Source organism: Bos indicus, chromosome 15 (genome assembly GCF_029378745.1).
Source record: "Bos indicus isolate NIAB-ARS_2022 breed Sahiwal x Tharparkar chromosome 15, NIAB-ARS_B.indTharparkar_mat_pri_1.0, whole genome shotgun sequence".
Classification (NCBI taxonomy): Eukaryota; Metazoa; Chordata; class Mammalia; order Artiodactyla; family Bovidae; genus Bos; species Bos indicus.
Window position 1 is genome coordinate 48,977,938 of NC_091774.1, and position 16,405 is coordinate 48,994,342.

General features: G+C 40.1%; 1 pseudogene; it reads left to right on the plus strand.

Moving 5' to 3' along the window:
- The first annotated feature begins 650 nt into the window (after nucleotides 1-650).
- On the plus strand, nucleotides 651-15,810 carry LOC109568906 (olfactory receptor 51B4-like; annotated as a pseudogene).
- The last annotated feature ends 595 nt before the right edge of the window (nucleotides 15,811-16,405 follow it).

Here is a 16,405-nt window from a genome sequence, read left to right on the forward strand (position 1 = left end):
TCCAGAGCCCCATTCCTCTGCTCTCCTAGACCTATCCATCTCATGCTCCTCAGCAGTGCAGCAAAGGGCTTGTGAGCTGTGGATTCAAAGTCTGATTAGGGTCCTAGAACTAGTGATATATCTTATATGTCTGACTTAGGTAACATGCCTTGACTCCTCTCAGGTTAGTCTTAGTCTTCTCATCTCAAAATAGAGATGATGATCTTATCCATTTTATAGTTTATGTGGGATTAGAAGAAAATATGACACACTGAAGCAGCAGCTTATTTAATTAGACTTTAGAATATAGAAGTTCTCAAGAAATAATAGACTTATCATCTATTAATCCTGTCCACCTTCTCACACAACTCTCCTACTCACTCCCCATCTCCTTAGTTCTCCATATTCCTCTTCATTCTCTCTTACTTATAGTGATTTCAGATGTTTAAAATGGGATTTGGGGGATAAGCCATTAACAAGTGAAGTGTTTCTTGAAGGAGCCATATTCATCAAATGGATCTTCTCAGCAGCATTCAAGGGGAGGAAAGGGGATGAAAGTCAACAGTGGGAGCCCAGGAGGGAACCCCAGGCAGCTGTACTCAAGGAACTGAGAGTAGGAAGCTGAGGACCAGTCTCTGGATGCTGGGCTCATAGGGAACTGCTTCAGCGAAATGGGACACAGACTGGGAAAAGTAGTTTCAGACTGGAGGTAAGGACATTTTGATAGGACCAACTGAAGAGAGGATCTCTGGAGGTTTGGAGCAAAGGGATCCCTGTCACACTAAGAAAACCTGCTCCTTGTGGGCACTGGTCTCTTTCCTGTGCATATCCTATGGACTCCTGATTTTAGGACAGGCTTCACAAAGCCCTGACTGTCCCACCAGCTGGACCCCTGAATGGGAAGAAAATATTGTGGTTTTCACTTGGAACTCTCTTTTCACTCTGGTTCCCTCTTTTCCTCAGCTCAGCATATCCACTTGATAATTTGATTCATCCAATGAAGAAGTGAGGGGGAGAGCCTTTTCTCGTGTGTGTCCATCACTGTGTGTATGATAGGGAAGAAGAGACTGAAATGTAACAGCACAGACCTTCATAGAGCTACGTGACTCTAAGAATTCATCAAGGACAATCTTCAGCTTACCCTCTTTCATACAGTCACGGAGAAGCACTTCCTCTTACAGGGAGGCACTCGTGGCTTTTCCACTGAGCCTGCACTTTTGTTAAACAGCATAATATTTACAAAGTTCTTATGCAAATGAAAATTCTTTAGTCCTGTGTCGCATAATAATACTCAAATCCCTGTTTCAGAAGATAACCTTCCCATATTGACATAGTCATTTTTTACTATTGTCAAAAATATTGACTATAGTCAATATTTTTAAACCAAAATTGCATGCATTGCAATATGGTGACATACCAGTGACCCAGAGAGTCACAGTCCTTGACTTTACAAAGCCAACTACTTAAATGAAGACAATAATCATAACCACCACCCTTTTTCTACTTAGTATACTCTTCTTTCTAGTATACTCTTAGTATACTCTTCCTTCTCTCCTAGTATACTCAGAGAAATAAGTTAAATGATGTAAGTTACACAAAATCCTTGCTGAAATGTCTGGCACATTAGTAAGCTTTCAATAAATGCCAGTTGTCTTATTATCACTTTTACAAATACACTGGTGTAAAGTGCAGAATAAAATAGTGGTTGGCTCAATAAAAATGGCGGAAGACTCTAGAGCACTTAGCATATATAAGCCTCAATCCTTGCGCATATTTACTCTCTCAATGTCACAACAATCTTCTGAGGATGTTAAAACCCCATTTTACAGGTGAGAGAATTGGGTCATACAGCTAGTAACTGGTCCTGAGTTCAGCTACTCAGACCATCTGACTTGATAATCGGTGCTCTTAACCACAGCTCTCTACCCCTAAGACTTCCTTGAAGGAAATGGTTCAATCTCTGAAGTGAGTTAGTGGAGGCAGCTAAGTGGGGAGGGTGTCAAGTTCTTTCCTAGATGTGTGAACAGAGAAGGGAAGAAGAGCGTGCTCTCTTCTCCACTCAGCAACCAGCACACACACACTAGTACCAGTGGGTTTGCTTAGGAGAATTTCCTAGCTGAATGAGAGACCTTGGGAAGTCTTGCTAGCTGAGTAGTATAGGGTTCAATAACACTTCTGGTTATTGAGGGAATTTACACATTTAACCAGCAGAAATTTTCTGTTGGTAGAATGACAATTTTATCTGCACAGTGCTCTAAGTCACTTTGTCCATGTCCAAAAGAGAAATCTGAAGCTCAGGGAAAGATGAGGACTTTATCAGTGTGATGTAATTTGTCATGGAAATGCCCAGGCTAGGACTCAAAGCTCCTGACTTGCTCCCCAGGGCACTTTCCCTAAGGCCCTTGCCCTTGAACTGTGCTCTTTCTGAGAGAAGGAATAAAAGGAACCTAAAATATCTTAGGGTACTTTCCATGCTATAGCCAGGCTGGGATCAGTGATTCAGTTCAGTTCAGTTGCCCAGTTGTGTCCAACTCTTTGAGACCCCACGGACTGCAGCATGCCAGACTTCCCTGTCCATCACCAACTCCCGGAGCCTACACAAACTCATGTCTGTTGTGTTGGTGATACCCTCCAACCATCTCATCCTCCATTGTCCTCTTCTTCTCCTGCTTTCAATCTTTTCCAGCATCAGAGTCTTTTCCAATGAGTTGACTCTGCATCAGGTGGCCAAAGTATTGGAGTTTCAGCTTCAGCATCAGTCCTTCCAATGAATATTCAGGACTGGTTTCCTTCAGGATTGACTAGTTGGATCTCCTTGCAGGCCAAGGGACTCTCAAGTGTCTTCTCAAACAGCACAGTTCAAAAGGATCAGTTCTTCGATGCTCAGATTTCTTTATAGTCCAACTCTCACATCCATACATGACTACAGGACGAGCCATAGCTTTGACTAGATGGACCATTGTTGGTAAAGTAATGTCTCTACTTTTTAATATGCTGTGTAGGTTGGTCATAGCTTTTCTTCCAAGGAGAAAGGGTCTTTTAATTTCATCGCTGCAGTCACCATCTGCAGTAATTTTGGAGCCCAAAAAAATAAAGTCTCTCACTGTTTCCATTGTCTCCCCATCTATTTCCCATGAAGTGATGGGACCTGATGCCATGATCTTACTTTTCTGAATGTTGAGTTTTAAGCAAACCTTCTCACTCTCCTCTTTCACTTTCATCAAGAGGCTCTTTAGTTCCTCTTTGCTTTCTGCCATAAGGGTGGTATCATCTATGTATCTGAGGTTATTGTTATTTCTCCCAGCAATCTTGATTCCAGCCTGTGCTTCATCTAGCCCAGCATTTCTCATGATGTACTCTGCATATAAGTTAAATAAGCAGGGTGACAATATACAGCCTTGACATACTCCTTTCCTGATCTGGAACCACTCTTGTTCCATGTCCAGTTCTAACTGTTGCTTCTTGACCTGCATACAGATTTCTCAAGAGGCAGGTCAGGTGGTCTGGCATTTCCATGTCCTTCAGAATTTTCCACAGTTTGTTGTGATCCACACAGTCAAAGGCTTTGGCATAAAAATAAAACAAAAGTAGATGTTTTTCTGGAACTCTTGCTTTTTCGATGATCCAGCGGATGTTGGCAATTTGATCTCTGGTTCCTCTGCCTTTTGTAAACCCGGTTTGAACATCTGGAAGTTCACGGTTCATGTACTGTTTAAGCCTAGCTTGGAGGATTTCGAGCATTACTTTTTTAGCATGTGAGATGAGTACAATTGTGCGGTAGTTTATAGGCTATTTCAATGACAACATGCTGACCCTGACTGTAGGAAAGTAAATATAGACAATACGTAGTTAATTTTCCCTGGTGACTCAGATGGTAAAGAATCTGCCTTCAGTGCAGGAGACCCAGCTTTGACCCCTGAGTGGAGAAGATCCCCTGGAGAAGGGAATGGTTACCACTCCAGTGTTCTTGCCTGGGACAGTCCATGGACAGAGGAGCCTGGCAGGCTACAGACCATGAAGTCCCAAAGAGTCAGATACCACTAACACTTTCCAATCCAACAAAAGTGATGGATGCAGCATTAGGATGAAGGTCAGAATTTAATTTTCAATAATAAAAAAAGATAGGTGTTTCTTTCTTGGGCTCCAAAATCACTGCCGATGATGACTGCAGCCATGACATCTGAAGCTGCTTGCTTCTTGGAGAAAAGCTATGACAAACCTAGACAGCATATTAAAAAGCAGAGACACTACTTTGCTGACAAAGGTCCATATAATCAAAGTTATGATTTTTCCAGTAGTCACGTATGGATGTGAGATTGGAGGCTGAGAGTTGGAGCCATAAAGAAGGCTGAGCACCAAAGAATTGATCCTTTTGAATTGTGGTTTTGGAGCAGACTCCTGAGAGTCCCCTGGATAGCAAGGAGATCAAACCAGTCAATCCTAAAGGAAACCAACCCTGAATATTCATTGGAAGGACTGATGCTGGAACTGAAGCTCCAGCAGTTTGGACAACTGATGCAAAGAGCAGACCCATTGGAAAAGACCTTGATATTAGGAAAGATTGAAGGAAGGAGGAGAAGGGGATGACAGAGGATTGGATGGTTGGATGGCATCACCAATTCATTGAGTTTGAGCAAGCTCTGGGGGATTATGAGGGAGAGGGAAGGCTGCTGTGCTTCAGTCTATGGGGTCACAAAGAGTCAAACATGGCTGAGTGGCTGAATAATAACAACAAATCAGAAGGAACTTAAAGAATAAGACTTTGAGTTTTCTGACAGTTGGCACTGGACTAGAATGCGTGATCTGAGGCCCTGTAGTTCCTGTTTAGCTACCCTCAGGTAGAAGTCTCTGCAAAGAACTAGTGGTCCTCCAAACTAGTGCCCTGAGATAATATTTTTTCTCATGAAAAAAGTCCAAGCAAGTCCTTTTCCTATTCCCTGAAATCAGCAGAGAATGACTCTGGCCCACCTTCAGGGAGAGGGAAGATTTGAGGAGTTTGAGACAGTGACTTTAGGTGTTCACAATCTTCTTTGTCCACCAAGTTTAACACTCCTGTCTACTTCCACAGCTAACACAGTAGGTGAGAGACTGGAAATGCTGAGAACCTGGGATCTCAGATGCAGGGAAAGAGGAGATTTTAGTGTTAATTCCCTATTTCTTCTTCTTCTTTTTTTAATTGAACTCTAATTTATTTACAGTATTAGATTACTTTCAGGTGTACAGCATTGTGATTCAGTATTGTTACAGGTTATATTCTATTCAAAATTATTGCAAGAGAATGGCTATATGTCCCTGTGCTATACTATATGTCCTTGTTGCTTGTCTATTTTATACACAATAGTTTGTATTGGGTTGACTAAAAGTTTGTTCAGGTTTTTCTATAACAGCTAATGGAAAAACCCAAAGGAAGTTTTTGCTAACATGGTTCTCTCATAATCCTACTTCCTTAATTGGTCCCTCCCTTCCCTCTTCCCTTTGGTAACCATGGGTTTTCTTTCTGTATCTGTGAGTCTGTTTCTTTCTTCCATATGCACTCATTTGTATTACTTTTTATATTTCACATATAAGTGATCTCATACCAGTCATTCATTCCCTATTAACATTATTAACATGCTCCTGAAACTTTTTAGTCCAATCATCTTGGAAGTATGAGTTGTAGGTCAGAAATTGTTTTTAATTTTTTAATTGAAGGCTAATTGCTTTACAGAATTTTGTGTTTTTTCTGTCATGCATCAACAAGAATCAGCCATAGGTACACCCATGTCCCTCCCTCCCAAACCTTCCTCCCATCTCCCTCCCCATCCCACCCTTCAGTCTGTCACAGAGCCCCTGTTTGAGTTCCCTGAGTAATATAGCAAATCAAAATTTTTAAAAAATATTTTGGCTTCCTTTGACATCAGAATTTAACCTAGGCACTAATGAATTAAACAAGGCCAGATATCTCACATCTGAGACTTAGTCTTTAAGTCCCCTCCCTTCATCCCTGTCCCCATTACCACAAACTATGCAGTCTAGTTTCCCACACTGAATCCAGAGTGCAATGGATAAGCCTTGCCCTTGGAAAACCACCCTAGTGATCATGGTATGTCTCCTGCCAGGTAAATATAAGACTGGGACTTTTCAAACAGGGTAAGGAGACAATCATGAAGGGAAGATTTAATTCATCTATCTATTCATCTATTCACCACCTATCTATAATATTCATTCATTCATAAATGTAAGCAAAAAGCTTAGCAGACAGTATGAAAGTGCTCAGGTCCTTGTGTGTGTGTGTGTGTGTGTGTGTGTGTGTGTGTGTTTGTGTGTGTCTGGGTTGAAGTTAAGTGGAAGTACAACTCTGCTGCCCCTCCGTGGTCTTCAGACTACCCTGCAAGTCTCTGTCAACTCCTTAGCTTGATTTTGAGATGCTATGTAAACCCTGCCCTCTCTATGTTTTAATTTCCTCAGGATAATAATTTTCAAAATAGAATAATCGTGTCATATGTAGGAGGGCATTTTCAAAAATTAGACAAACTTAGATTTGAGTTCAGTCTTTGAAACATATTTATGGCACAGAGAAATTTAATTAACTTGTATGAATCCAGAAGTCTTCAGGATGAAATTTGTATAATAGGGTTATACTATTTGTATATATAGTATATATACTATTTGTATATATAGTATATATTTCTGATGCTCTACATACTTCCTATAGTTCCTAGCATAAAGTAAGACCCTTATAAATATTATCTTTTAATATATGTATTATAAGCACCTTCAGCATATTATTCCCTGGTGGCTCAAATGTTACAGAATCTGCCTGCAATGTGGAAGATCCGGGTTTGTTCCCTGGGTCAAGAGGATCCCCTTGAGAAGGGCATGGCTACACACTCTAGTATTCTTGCCTGGAGAATTCCGAGGACAGAGGTGCCTGGAGGGCTACAGTCCATGGGAATGCAAACAGTCAGACACAACTGCCTATGTTCTTTGAATGATTTGAGCTTTACATGCAATATCTCACTTAGTCATTAATACACTATGCAGAAATCACTTATTCCCCTTTTCCAAGTGAGTAACGTATAAATTAGAATATGTAAGAAAATATTTAAGCATTATATAGCTAGAAAATAATTTTATTTATAGAATACTCCAACAATACAAACACTCATAAACTGAAAATTGATAGTTCTTATCCTACAGTCCTACTCTCATTCCTCTTCCTACAGGAAACCAGCCTTAGCAGTCTGGTGTGAATCCTTCCAGAATGTATTTCTGATTCATGGGGATGGGTGTGGCAGAGAGGAAGAGAGAGAGAGAAAGAGGAACAGAGGGGTGAGGAAAGAGATTCAATATTTGTTTATCTCTTGAAAAAGCTTTTCCTATTATGTTAAATTGAAGGTAATATTTCCTTTTTGAAATCTGGGATAAATAAAGACAGATTAGTATCTAAAATCATTTGAAGGTCTGTGACATTTTGAAAATGTAACTTTATGTTTTACTATTAGAAATGAGAAAGAGAGTGTAGCCATTTCCTCAGGGGACATTACTGGGGAGAGGCACTCAAATACCTTGTCTCTGCAAGGTGGGAGCACCTACCTTCAGTCAAGAGACCTCTTCAGCACTCCCTTCATAGGAGGCTCCACCCATCTTAACCTGGTAACTACATGAGTATGTCCACCCCTCTGATGGCCATAGCAACAGCAGCAGCCTACTTTTCTAAACAAATCTTCCAGATATATATTAGAGAGTGTTAACACCCTGATAAGATAAAAATATATAGTTTGTCCTTTTTTATCATTATGATTACCACTGACATTCTCAGTCTTTCATGTGGTCACTCTGGTTACACTGAAGGTCAGTTGGCTATGAAACATTAAATCAGAGAAAAGGTAACCTCATCCTTACAGGTTTAAGCTGAAACAGTTAAGCAGAGTGAATTAGAAAGCTTACAAATATTTTCCAGAAAGTGTGAAATGAGTCTTCTCCAAATTAGTGCATAGAGAAGAATAGTGGACAATGGACCCCATATTAGGATGAGCAACTCTAGCATAAATCTTCACCAATTTTTAGTCCAGACACAAAGACAGGCTATGTGGATCATGCCACGGAGGCAAGAGGTGAGAACTGATGGGAGCAAGAAACAAAAAGCCGTTAGATCTGGGAGAGTAGAAAAGAACATAACAACAGTCGATTGTGATGCTAACAGTGCAAAAGAGATCCTGGTAAAGAGATGGAGGCATAAGGCAGGGAGTAGCAGACAACCACGTGGTAGTCAAAGGATTTGGCCATCAGGAAAAGAATACCATAAAGAGTAATCTAAGGATGGAGCAATATTAGGCTTAAAAGATAAGCTCTGAGGCATTAAAGCACAGGATTCCATGACTGTGAGGAGGATGGTGAAGGTTAAGTTGTTTTTCAGTCGCTAAGGCATGCCCTACTCTTTGCAACCCCATGGACTAAAGCACACCAGGGTTACCTGTCCTTTACTATCTCCCAGAGTTTGCTCAAATTCATGTCCATTGAGTTGGTGATACTATCCAACCATCTCATCTTCTGCAACCCTCTTCTCCTTTGCCTTCAATTTTTACCAGAACCAGGGTCTTCTCCAATGAGTTGACTCTTCGCATCAAGTGGCCAAAGTATTGCAGCTTCAGCTTCAGCATCAGTCCTTCCAAGGAATATCCAGGGCTGATTTCCTTTAGGACTGACTAGTTTGATCTCCTTGCAGTCCCAGGGACTCTTAAGAGCCTTCTCCAGCATCACAATTCAAAAGCATCAATTCTTCAATGCTCAGCTTTCTTTAGGATCCAACTCTCACATCCCTAAATGACTACTGGAAAAACCATAGCTTTGACTATATGGACCTTTGTTGGCAGTGATGTCTCGGCTTTTTAATACACTGTCTAGATGTGTCTTAGCTTTCCTTCCAAGGCGATAGCACCTGTTAATTTCATGGCTGCAGTCAGCATCAGCAATGATTTTGGAGAAAATAAAATTTCTCACTGCTTCTACTCCCCACCCCCCGCCCCCTTCTATTTGCCATGAAGTGATGGGACTGGATGCCATGATTTTAGTTTTTTGAATGTTGAGTTTTAAGCTAGATTTTTCACTCTCCTCTTTCACCCTCATCAAGAGCTTAAGTTCCTCATCATTTTCTCCCATTAGAGTGGTATCATCTGCATATCTGAAGTTGCTGATATTTCTCCTGGCAATCTCAATTCCAGCTTGTGATTCATCCAGCCTGGCATTTCACATGATGTACTCTGCATATATGTTAAATAGGCAGGGTGCCAATATACAGCCTTGTCATACTCCTTTCCCAATCGTGAATCATTAAGTTGTTCCATGTAAGGTTCTAACTGTTACTTCTTCTTTTTTTTTTTTTTTCTAATTTTATTTTATTTTTAAACTTTACATAATTGTATTAGTTTTGCCAAATATCAAAATGAATCCGCCACAGGTATACATGTGTTCCCCATCCCGAACCCTCCTCCCTCCTCCCTCCCCATACCATTCTTGACTCTCATACAATTTTCTCAGGTGAAGATAATGACCAGATGCATCTATCTCACATGGAGAGGAACATAGGCTCACTAAAAAAGGGTTCTTTCCTGATGTTGGCCAGAACCACAGCACTGCCCACTGGGTCATGTAGAGCTAACAGAATGAGATAGAGATTCTGGAAGAGAGGGCTAGGTATGCCTGTGAGACTGAAGTAGGAGCTTCTTGGTGTTAGTCACTGTGGGTGTGACTGGTAAAGGAACCACAGAGGCCTTTGTCTTAAAGTCACTCAGAAATCTGGGCCACAGTTCAAATCTCAGGTGCATAAGAATGCAACAATGGATTTAGATAAAGCTCAGTGGTTCCTTACATTCCATGAATGTTGATCAATTTAGGTGAACTTGGGAAAATGGGCAAATGTGGGGAAAACTAAGAAACTAAGAGAATCTTTTTCATTTTTGGAGGTCTGGAAGTGATGGTCACTTTATCCTAAGTGCGAACTTTAAATGACATTGTAGTAAAAAGCAGGATTGGAGTAAAAGCAAACAAAAAGGCAGAAACAAATACAAATGTACAGTATCTTACACATGATCTGCCTCAATAGTTTTGGGAACTTTCTCATAAATTAGTGTTTATTTATTGCTTATGTCATGCACAGATACTGATTATTAGGTAGTTCTCCTATGTGCTCACCTCCAAGCAGAGGCACAGCATTTGAATTCTCTACCTCAGAATTCTTTTATTCCTCTCAATGGGAGGAGAGAGGTATGGGGACAAATGATGTGATGACACCCCTGATTTTTCCAGGAACACACTATTACCTTCATATTCCTTTATCCAAACCAGTCACATGGCCAGCTTAATCACAAGGGCTGATGGATCTGATAGAAAGAATATAGATTTCAGGACCCTGCACTGTCTCTGCCATACTGGCCACTAGCATTTAGCATTATCTCAAAATCTTCTTGGTTCCAGAAAGAACAAAGTCACTAAAGGGAAGTTCCTAGTAATGTACAGAGATTTCTGACTGGAGTACAACATATGCTAATATATAAAAATTTTGCAAGTTAAGTAATGAATGATTTGAGAATTTCAAAGTTCATAGAACATTTAGAGGCTTTGTACAGTCATCTACATTTTACCTGGATATTTAAAATGCTAGTAAATAAGTGTGTTTCTTTTTTTCAGATATTTATAGCACTGGGCAAACTTTGAGATAGTCTGTTCCATTTGTGTACAGCTCTGATTGTTGAAAAGTCTTTCCTATATTGATCTAAAAATGTGCCTCCTTGTAACTTCCCACAATAGATTTTAGTTATTTTATATAAAGAAACTCATATTAGTTTTGCTTAAAATGCCACTCTATGTTACTACCTATCTTATTTTCTTTACATAAAGTTCAGTTCTAATCTCTTCTCAGTTTCTATCTATGATCAGATCTTTGTCACTCTTATTTTGTTTTCCCTTCCAATTCTTTCGTATGTATAAAATGCTAACCTCAATTCATATTTAATAACAGGTTAATGGGTGCATTTTCAGCACTCAAAGACAGATTTAGGCTTAAATGTCTAGCCAGTATAAATATTACCTTTTAAAATGTATTTGTTGTATTCATCTGTTCCATCATGACAACATAATGAGGACAGCCACTATGGAGAACAGTGTGGAGATTCCTTAAAAAACTGGAAATAGAACTGCCTTATGATCCAGCAATCCCACTGCTGGGCATACACACTGAGGAAACCAGAAGGGAAAGAGACACGTGTACCCCAATGTTCATCGCAGCACTGTTTATAATAGCCAGGACATGGAAGCAACCTAGATGTCCATCAGCATATGAATGGATAAGAAAGCAGTGGTACATATACACAATGGAGTATTACTCAGCCATTAAAAAGAATACATTTGAATCAGTTCTAATGAGGTGGATGAAACTGGAGCCTATTATATAGAGTGAAGTAAGCCAGAAAGAAAAACACCAATACAGTATACTAACACATATATATGGAATTTAGAAAGATGGTAACAATAACCCTGTGTACAAGACAGCAAAAGAGACACTGATGTATAGAACAGTCTTAAGGACTCTGTGGGAGAGGGAGAGGGTGGGATGATTTGGGAGAATGGCATTGAAACATGTATAATATCATGTATGAAACGAGTCGCCAGTTTAGGTTCAATGCACGATACTGGACGCTTGGGGCTGGTGCACTGGGATGACCCAGAGGAATGGTATGGGGAGGGAGGAGGAAGGAGGGTTCAGGATGGGGAACACATGTATACCTGTGGCAGATTCATTTCGATATTTGGCAAAACTAACACAATATTTTAAAGTTTAAAAATAAAATAAAATTAAAAAAAAAAAAGACTGCAGGTAACGAATAGAGTACAATTCTAATTTAGTCTATCAAAAATAATACATTTTAATGTCTATTCCCAAAGCAATCTCCATACAATTTGTGTACCTGAATCACTTCAAATTCCAAAATCCAAAACCTTCAGTTCAGATTTTACAAGTCCATGTCATTTAAGCAAGTTTGGATTTTTCTCCTGCTTCCTTCCTCTTGTCCACTTACTGGGTGACAGTTGGTCCTAATAGGTCATCTGTACATATCCCAAACAGCAAACTTTTGCATTTATCCATTCTCTTTCTTTTCATTTCACGAGTTTTATTATTTTAGAAATACAATGTTGAAAGGTTAAGGGGTTGGTTAGGTAGGAATGGTGATTTATGATGATTTATACATCAGGTAAATAGGCATTGACAAGGGAGCCCCACAGGGGTCATAGTTCAGTGGATCAACTTAGTGGCAATCTCATCAGTACCCACATCAACAAAGTACCTGCCACTTCAATGTCCAGACTGATCTTTTTGTCATTGACAGTATTCCCTGAAGTGGTGGTCATTTCCACAGGACATTCATATTTCCTTTGTCCATCTCCACTCACCACCCACTGCTCTTTATTAGATACGTTACTATATGCAAAATCCTCAAAAATCTATTCTTATTTTTATATTTTTATGAAATGGAAGTGGTACAAAGATTGTTGTCATTTCATTCTTTCTAAATTCCTCTTCAGAGATATCAGTAATGATGATAAGAGAAAACAAATATTTAACAAGACTCTGGGTAGGTTACTAGGAGGAAGTGATACTTAGGGACTTCGGGAAAGTCATGTACACACTGAGATATTTAAAATGGATAACCAAAAAAGACCTATTGTACAGTACATGGAACTCTGCTCAATGTTATGTGCCAGCCTGGATTGGAGGAGGACTTGGGGGAGAATGAATACATGTATATTTACAGCTGAGTCCCTTCTCTGTTCACCTGAAACGGCCACAACATTGTGCTAATCAGCTAGACTCCAATATAAAGTGCTTTTGGTGTTAAATAAAAATTAAAAAAACAAAAGACCCTGGGTACATATAGGTTCAGTTGAATTTGGAAGAAACTAATGTTTCTCTTCGGAGAAGGCAATGGCATCCCACCCCAGTACTCTTGCCTGGAAAATCCCATGGACAGAGGAGCCTGGTAGGCTGCAGTCCATGGAGTCGCAGAGAGTCAGACATGACTGAGCGACTTCACTTTCCCTTTTCACTTTCATGCATTGGAGAAGGAAATGGCAACCCACTCCAGTGTTCATGCCTGGAGAATCCCAGGGACGGGGGAGCCTGGTGGGCTGCCGTCCATGGGGTCACACAGAGTCGGATACGACTGAAATGACTTAGCAGCAGTAGCAGCAATGTTTCTCTTATGTTAAATGTTACTTGCTCAGTCATACCTGACTCTGCAACCCCATGGACTATAGCCCGCCAGGCTCCTTTGTCCATGGAGCTTTCCAGGCAAGAATACTGGAGTGGGTTTCCATTCCATTTGCTAGGCTATCTTCCCAACTCAGGGATCAACAGGGGTCTTCCCAACCCAGGTCTCCTGCATTGCAGACAGATTCTTTACCCATTTGAGTCACTAAGTTACTGCGATCAGCTTGCTGTGAAATTTCTTGGTTATAGGCAATCAAAGCTAACTTTATTTGATAAGAGTATACTTAATAAATATTTCATATTTCAAAATTTTCTATAGAAGCCTATTCTTAATTTTTTCTGGTTATAAGCTTTCTAAATTCATAAATACAAGAAGTTTTATATGATGCCTCCATTAGCAATATAGCAGCCATCTTTTTCACTCTGGGAGCCTCATCTTTTCCATAGAGATGGCTGTGTAAAATTTATGCATTCAGTTATGAATTTCTGATATTGCTTTTGTCATTCAGATACTCACGATTTTTTAAAATCTATGACTCAAGGCTTCTGAGACATTTGTTCCAGGAGTTGTCTTCCTCAAAATGTTTCCTGTGAGAGCTCTCAACTACCATCTCTTTTCCTGTTTTACAGTTTGTGTCCTGGTGTTTCAGGCCTCAGGTCTTCTGCAGTACAGAAAAATGTCCTGAGCCCCCGAGTCTACGGAGTGGGGCTCCATATACCTTGCCAAAACGAGTTTACCAACTCTTCCCACTGGGGGGCGCTAGTGGTAAAGAACCCGCCTGCCAATGTAGGAGAGGAGATGTGGGTTCAGTTCTCAGCTGGCGAAGATCCCCTGGAGAAGGGAATGGCAACCAGCTCCAGTATTCTTGCCTGAGAGTCCCATGGACAGAGGAGTCTGGGAGGCTACAGTCCATAGGGTTCCAAACAGCTGGACATGACTGAAGTGACTTAACATGCATGCATGCATACATGCCCACTTATTCTGATTTCTCTAGACTTTCACAAGTCATCTCCTTATTCAAATTCCTCTTTAGATATCACTATTGATATTTCTCAAATATTTCTTGGTGATGGACTCAATTCTATGGATTAATCATTTTCTTCAGTGATTAACCATTGACACAAATATCTGATTGATTTCAAGAGAGAAAATGTTAATTGGTTCATATTGGAAAAATGACTAAATGTGAAAGATTATATGAAGAGGAATAAAGGAGTGAAGAGTATGAAATAGAGCCACAGAATCATTTGGGTAACTAACCATAAAGGCTAGAAACATAGATGTGTGATTGATAGAATAAAAGTTGGATGCTGAAGAGTAAATTGTTGAGATTATTAACTTGGTTAGTATTATGTTTATTATTCCAGGAAAAGGCTTTGCAGATAGAGATTTATAATTAATTAAGACTGAGACAATACATACATTCTTGTACATTTAAGGAAAAAAATGGCTTGATAATATGCTGTAAGAGGATGGAGAGAAAGAACAAATACCGTATAATAAGAGTGCCTTGTACAAGGCACTTCACCCGCAAAACCTACCCTGTGGTCCAGCAACAGAGCAGCTCCCTTCTTGCTGACTGGTTTCCTGGGCTTAAAAGCAGTTCACCGCTGGATCCCTCTTCCTTTCTTTATCATATACCTCTCCATCCTTTCTGGCAATGGCACGCTGCTCGTCCTTATTTGGATGAACACAGTCTTCATGAGCCCATGTACTACTTCCAGGCTATGCTGGTAGGTACAGATCTTGGGATGATGCTAACTACAATGCCCATAGTCCTGGGTGTCCTATTGCTGGATCGGAGGGAAATTGCCCAGAGTGCTTGTTTCACTCAATCCTACTTCATTCACACACTGGCTATCGTAGAATCAGGTATCTTGCCTGCCAGGGCCTATGACCGTTTCATTGACATCCGTAGCCCTCTGAGGTACAGCTCCATTATCACCATTTCCTGGGTGATGAAAATAGGACTGTGGGCATTAGTCAGTGACTTTGTGTTCGTTGTACCCCCAATTCTGCCACTCTATTTGTTCCCATACCGCCATCCCCATGTTCTTTCTCATGCCTTTTGCCTCCACCAGGATGGCATGAAACTCACCTGTGCTGATATTACATTTAATCATGTGTACCCAGTTATTCTGGTTGCTTCAACTTTCTTCCTAGATGCTCTGATGATGCACTGATGATTCTCGTCTCTTCTCGTCTCATCTAATCTTTAAGACAGTGATGGGCATTGCCTCTGGAGAGGAGCAAGCTAAGGCTCTCAACACATGTGTCTCTCATATCAGCTGTGTCCTGGTCTCTTACCTCACTGTGATTGGCCTGACTTTCATCCACAGGTTTGGGACGCATGTGCCACATTACCATGAGCTATGTCTAATTTCTCTTTCCTCCATTCATGAATCCCCTTATATACAGCATCAAGACCAAGCAGATTCAGAGAAGCATTGTTTATCTGTTTTCTGTGAGCAATAGGCTTGCTTTAGCCTTGTTTCAGGACCTTGAGATCTCTAGGATACTTTGGCCTTTCTCATTATTGGAAGAGAAACTTGGTTTTATGCTCACTCATTCTTTTCCAAGATAGATGAGATTTAAATTATTACATACAGCTGTAAGTTGACTTGAGCAGGTTATATATACTACTTATTTACTATTTGACTATAGAGTATATATTAGAATAAATACATAAAATATTCTAATAATGAATATAATGTCAGTGATCTTAGGGAAAGGGATATAGGAAATAGTGAGAAGGGACATTCTAGATCATGTATGTAAAGAAACAATAAGTATCAAGATAAATAGATGAAGAGAGAGAGGATGAGATGGTTGGATGGCATCAATAATTCAATGATCATGAACTTGGGCAAACTCCGGGAGATGGTGAGGGACAGGGAAGCCTGGTCTTCTGCAGTCCATGGTATAATGAGAACTGGACACAGCCTGGTGACTGAACAACTGCACAGCCTGGTTCAAACTTGGTTGGTCTGAAAAATATATGTGCAATTGGAGATACATTTTGTGTGCTCTATAAAATAGAATTGTAATGATATCATCTTCCTTTATCTATGTTTTGAATCTTTCTTAGAAATGATGTTGTTTCATAAGTAAGGAAAACTAGCAAATGTATACAGCTCTAGAAACTTACTCCTGAAACTTCAGTTTCCATTAGCAAATCC